This window comes from Octodon degus, unplaced genomic scaffold (assembly GCF_000260255.1).
Source record: "Octodon degus isolate 3935 unplaced genomic scaffold, OctDeg1.0 scaffold00198, whole genome shotgun sequence".
Classification (NCBI taxonomy): Eukaryota; Metazoa; Chordata; class Mammalia; order Rodentia; family Octodontidae; genus Octodon; species Octodon degus.
In genome coordinates, this window is record NW_004524774.1 from 3,518,997 (window position 1) to 3,525,563 (window position 6,567).

The window sequence follows — 6,567 nt, forward strand, 5'->3', positions numbered from 1 at the left end:
GCTTTGGTGTATGAGTGCTCAAAGCAGTATACTATACATATTTATGTGTTTAAATGGATTCTGGCCCAATCCATCACACCAGGATTTTTCCTATTCTTCTTTTTTAAATTTTTTCCATAATTTTATTGAGAAACAAATAGCAATGAGATGGTTTTAAACCAAATTGGTAGGACAGTTTTAATAATTAACACAATGTATGCATTCTTCCTAGTGGTTAATTGCTTTCCCTATCTTTCTATGGAAAACATGCACACATACATAGTCACACATACAGACATATACATACATGTTTACATTACTCATAAGGACATGTCTCCTTCTTCCCATATGTCCGAGTAAATCTCCAATTTGAAGGACTATTTGCATGCTGAGTTTAAGTCTCACTATCCACTTCAGACTCGCTGCTCTTACCATTGCTAGATAATACAGCAATGACATGAATTGAAATCTCCAGAACCAATAGAAACTTCTCCTGACCGTGACTTACTGTCTCTGACATTTTCATGCAGATGTACTGTGAATGAAATCCATAAATATAATCCTAAATCTCAGACATTTGGATTTGTCAGTTTAATTTAGGCATCACCTTAGTTAAAGCTAAAGTTGCCATATTTATGCAAAAAGAAAGGTTGGGAGAAAGGGGAGAAAAGAGGTTTTCATTCTGCACTAAATATCAGAGCCTTGTGATGCTATAATCAGTGCATACAGAATAGTGCATCTCCAAACAATAAACCAGAGTTGCAGTCTGCAAAATAAACCCTTCAAAGCTCATGAGCTTACTGCTATTCACCTAGAGGATTCTCTCCATTTCGAAGCTGAGTGAGTCCATTAGGCTTATGTAACACAAGCTTAAAGGTGAAATGGAAAGCTCTTAAGAAATAAACTAGTTTAGTCTCTAAATCAAGAGTGTGCATTATGTCTTGAAACTTAAATATTCTGGTAATGCCACATACATTTGTGCAATAATGATAATAACATTCACATTTTAAAGGAAAACATTTAAAACTACATTCCCATCACAGATTTGAAGAAATACACATCAGTATGCCAGCTCCCCTCTGAAAGACCTGAACAGAAAGTAGTAATCAGGGAGTGCTGTATGCTTTGCAAGTGCTGACATCAATTCTTATAAATCCTTAATCCAGCCCTTGATAGACAGGTGGAGAAAAAATTGATTTTTCAGATGTTTTGTTACAATAAAATACAGAATATACAAAATGTAAACGTGTACACATATTTTTATAGATTTAAGATCTTGTTTACCTTAGGATCCAAATTGGTGCAAGGAAAAGAGTTACATCCATAAAAACATAGTGATAGGGTATTTAAAACTTGTAGAATGATGACATCATCATCATTTCTGACTAATGCTCAGTATGTCCTGCTTCCAGTATGTCCTCAGTACTTTCAAAAGGTACTGAAGCACAGACTCAGACCTGGAAGAACACCGCGAAGCAAGTTGTTGCTCCTTTGCTTCCACAACGTCCCTTTTCTGATGGTCTCTTAAATTACAATTTAAACTGCTTCCACCAGGCTGAAACATTTGGTGATGTACCTCAAGCAGAAGCATCAGAATGTGCAGCCAAGTGTAAATGAATTGTTCTAAACATTTTCTGACTTTTGCCCAATTTTAATTGCTACAGTAAAAAGTCAAGTGTTATAATCTACTCCTATATTACTATATCTACTCCTATCTACTCTGACAGGCTGAGGCAGGCTGATCACAGCTGTAAATCCAGACTGGCAACTGGGTGACTTAGTGAGACTCTGGCTTTCAAAGTAGGACAGTGATTTAGCTCAGTGTAAAAGCCCTCACATCAAATCCCAGAACTGCAAATATAACTAACTAAATAAATAATTTCTAATACTAACATAAATAAACTATTTTTCAATACTAGTATAATAATCAAGAAGAAAAGGAGAACAAGGAGATTGTAGTTTTTCAGATTAATTTTAGCTTTCATTAGAAATTTATCTCAAATTAATTAAACCTTTATTTAGACAACGGACTGCTATGTTTTTTCTTCTTGATGGAAGAGTTTTCTGCAGCATTTTATCTGTTAAAATTATATACTTTTTTGGAATAGACCAGTAATTCTATGTTTGAGTATTTAGGGAAATGTATAATTTGATTCATGGGAAAATCTTGTTTTTTCTTTCTTTTTTCTTTTTGTATTCTGCTTGACCTTGAGCTTTGTTCCCTGTGACAGAGCTTCCCATTACAAACAAACACCAATGATCTTGCCTTAAGGTCTAGGAACAAATGAAGTTCCAAACAGAATGAACTTAGATTTTCTGCATTAAAGTTTTTTAGTTATGTTTCAATATTTCATCCTCATATTTTTCTCTTACGAAAAAATGATGATTACAAGCTTGAGTAAAGATATCTACAGACAGTGTTGCTTGCATTAGATTCACACAAATAAAAATACAGAATTTCCCTTTGAGATAGGTAGCCAAAAGAATGACAAAATCTCAGTTTGAGGGGACTTTGGCACATAGTCCAGGAAGTTACTCCAAACTTCACTTTTATAATGGCTTCTTACATTTTCAACAACTGAAAGCTACACTACATAGCCCAATTGGCAATAAATTTAAGATATCAGAAGATGATTTGAGAGAAAGTAATTGCAACTATGGAGCAGCACATTTCTAAGATCAATTGGACCTATGTGTCTTACTGGACCAGGATACGCTTCTCCAAAATAAAATAATATTCTTAGAAGGAGGATCACAGATTCTTTTTAATATCTTCCTCCTACTACATTCTAGAGGAATGAGTTGAGAATTATATGTTGTAGATATTTTTGAGGTTTTAAGATGAAAGTTAAAAAATGACATTCATAATTCAAATCTTCCTAGCTCAAATCTTTTGAATTTATGAAAAATGCATCCCATTTATATCTGCTTAATGTACTATATTTATAACTTTTGTGTTTGAGAAATTCCCAGAGCAATAATTTGTGCTTCTTTATAATACATATGTGCAATACAGAAGAATCAAAATGTGAAAAGAAAATACTTCATGTTTACGCAGTATAAGTAAAATTGCCATCACTAGACCTTGTAACATGTCAACAAACTAAAGTATTAACAATAAAAAAGCAAGGATATTTCAAAGTCAAGAATTCTTGTGGAAAAATACTATGCTTTTCTCTTAAATTATAGGAAGACAAAAGTATTCTCATTTGTCTTGTCTTTTCACAAAATAAATTCTAAGAAAGGTGATATTTTAAAAAGATAAAAGGTTACTCATGTCTTTACCTATTAAAATTGACATGTAAAGTTTTTCTCAAAAATTAATAAGTGAATGTGTATATTACCTAAATCAAGCAAATTCTGTACACAAAGCAAATGGGCTTTCACATACTGGTCATGTTCTTTAGTGTTTTATGATATCCAATCTCTCTACAAATATTCATTCAATACTTGTTTATAATCTTAAGCACTATATTACAATGAGATATAAGGGGAAATAAACTATGCTGGGGTCCCAGAAAGGTTCACAATCTGGTAGTTAGGGACTGGAGGCAAAATTCATATCATTTATCTTAAGGTGATAAAATTAAGACTTTTGATATGCAAATTTTCTTTGAAGATTCATGGATCAAAGAACATCTTGAGATATTGGTTAAAAAGTACAATATTCTCAACATTCGATTTTGAAATTTGAAGAAAAACAGAATGAGCCTCATACAACCTCAGAAAATGCTCTGTGCAAAGAGCAACTTCTGCCAGCACTGATCCATCTAATCCCAGGATTATAGAAGATCCCAAGAGAAAGGAGAGGTTTGTTTTAAGGGGGGTTTGCTACACAAAAATTGTCTGCAGCCCTGTGGGTTCCTGTGCAGATCTCTTTTCTCTACACAGAGGAATTTGCTATGCCTTTGCTCAAATAGGTTTATTACCGATTTGAACCTTCCAGGTGGTGATATCAGTTGTAAAAATATAGAAACTCAACCATAGAGTTTTTAAAATGCAATTTCATTTTTTCAAAATGGTGTGCACTGTGTGTAGTCACACATTTGGGGAAATACTGGCTCTGTCAGAAATGTCATAGGGCTTTTACAGTGAGCTTATCTGATACTATTCAAAAAATGAAAACTGTCCAGGTTTTTAAGATAGGGCAATATAAACTTGCCTATGGCGGCACATATCTTATTTAGAAAATGTACAATCCTTGTATTGTAGCGAAGTGTTTAAAAAAGTGGATTTCTGTTAAAAGGTGCTTGCCAGTTAAATTTCCACTTTTCAAAGTAAATCTGGTGCATAGGGAGCTGTATTATGTTGTGTACACTAAGTACATAGCAAGCAACAATTTGAAAGTGAAAGCTTAATATTTCTTTGAAGACAGAATGAGGATTTAAAAAAAACATTAAAATGTTTAGACATAATGAAGTGTTACCTGAACTTCAGAGAAAAATATATTGCCAATTAATGCTTAGAATGTTGTCCAATTCATTTTGTCTAAAATTAGTGTACAATTTCAGAATTTAGATTAAGTTATAATTCAGTCATTAATATTTTCTGATTATTTCATTCTGCTACTGTATGATACTTATTCCCTGTACTGCTTATTTTCTGTTCCTACCTTTTCTCTCTTTCTTATTCAGTTCCACAGCCAAGGCTGGTATTCAGTGGACATGCTATTATACAGGTTGTTAAAATATTGAACTACTTCTGCTTAGTCAGAGCTCAGCAGCCAGTGTTCCATCCCTGGCCATCCGTGCTGGCCCTGCCCCTGGGGTGCACTGAGCCAGTGATTGAGACTGGGTGTGGTGGCGAGCACCTGCAATCCCAGTGCTTGGGAAGCTAAAAACAGGAGGATCACTATGAGTCTGATCTGGGTAGTGAGACACTGTAGACCCTGTACCAGATACATAAAAAAACTACCTCAAAGCATCATAAATGGTTACTTATCTGCACAATGCAAATGTCATCTACTACCATTAGATCCTTTGACCTTCATCCCAACTCTTAATTCAAACTCTGTGAAAAAAGGGGTAGGTTCTGGAAAAATTTGGGCAGGGTGTGTTAATCCAGGATCCTTTGCCAGCATTATGGTTAGATTTTGCTTCTGGAGATTTGGTATTCATGTTTTCCTAGTTGCTAAGTTATTTTTTGTTTTCTTTTAACCTAGCTCTGTAGATTTACAGGATGTTAATATGAGATAGCCCCAATCATAATTTATTTCCAGTGGCTCCCATCTAACCTTTTAGTAATGTCACCTGCTTCCAAGCTGCTTGTCTGAGCTCCACCAAACAAACCAGTCCTGTGTATAGATATCTGCCTCCTTTACTTGGACTACAGTAATAATTGTGGATAATGTCCAAACATGTCCTCTTCACTTTTGTGGCCTTCACTGGAATTGCAGTGGGCAAAATGAAGTTCAATCATTTTATGACTTTGGACTAAAGCAAAAACCGTAAAAGACATTTCAATGCACCCTCCCACATTTGCGGGAAAATTATGTCTTCTCCTCTTTCTAAAGAGCTGAGTCAGAAATACAATGTTAGCTCTATGCCCATCCAAAAGGATGATGACGTTCAAGTTGTTCAAGGACACTATTATGGTCAGCAGATCAGCAAAGTAGTTCAAGTTTACAAGAAGTATGTCATCTCCACTGAATGGGTGCAGCGGGAAAGGGCAAATGACACAACTGTCTGCGTGGGTATTCATCCCAGTGAGGTGGTTATCACCAGGCTAAAACTAAATAAAGACCGCAAAAAGTTCCTGGAATGGAAAGCCAAGAAGGAAAAGAAAAGGGCAAATACAAGGAAGAAACAATTGAGAAGATGCAGAAATAAAGTCCACCTCTGTGCAACTTTTAATTAAAAACTGATAAAATGAAAAAACAAACAAACATGTCATGCTTGGGTCCATTTGAGTTTAATTAATAATCAATGGAGAAACAATTATTTATTTATTTATTTATTGGTGGAACCAGGGATTGAACTCAGGCCCCTGTGCTTGCCAGGGAAGTGCTTATTCTACTGAACCATCTCCCCGGCCCCAAGAAACAATATTTTAATACAACAAAGTAATAACAACTTTTATTTGTACCTATCAGAGACCAAGAAATTTATCTGTTATATGCATTGATTCTAACCCTTATTAACAATAATTTATAGCAATGTGGGGGACACGATTCCAAAGCGGCATGTATAGGATCAAACTCAGGAACTTTTGCTTGACAGTCAGTTGCTTATGCCTCTGAACCATATTCCCTGTTTTAAGCCTCACAAGCACTGGTATTACAGGTGCGCACAACCATGCCCAATCTCAGTCGCTGTCTCACTGCAACCCAGAGACAGGGCTGGCAGGGCACCCCAGGGATCAAACCCCAGGACCTGAGTCTGCCTAAGCAGGCACTTTAATCTCCTGAGTTATCTTGCCAGCCATTGATCTAATATTTCTGGTAAATAATTTCAAGGATTATGGGATTTATTTAGAAAAATTATAGCTACCTAAGTAATAAAATTTACAAAGTGTCATGAAAAACAATTCATTCTCTCTTTTCCATTTTTACCAATCTGATTTTCTGTTCAGTATTTACTCTTTTGGAAA

At 35.2% G+C, this 6,567-nt stretch overlaps 1 pseudogene; it reads left to right on the forward strand.

Moving 5' to 3' along the window:
• Window positions 1–5,382: 5,382 nt before the first annotated feature.
• Window positions 5,383–5,807, forward strand: LOC101578337 (annotated as a pseudogene).
• The last annotated feature ends 760 nt before the right edge of the window (window positions 5,808–6,567 follow it).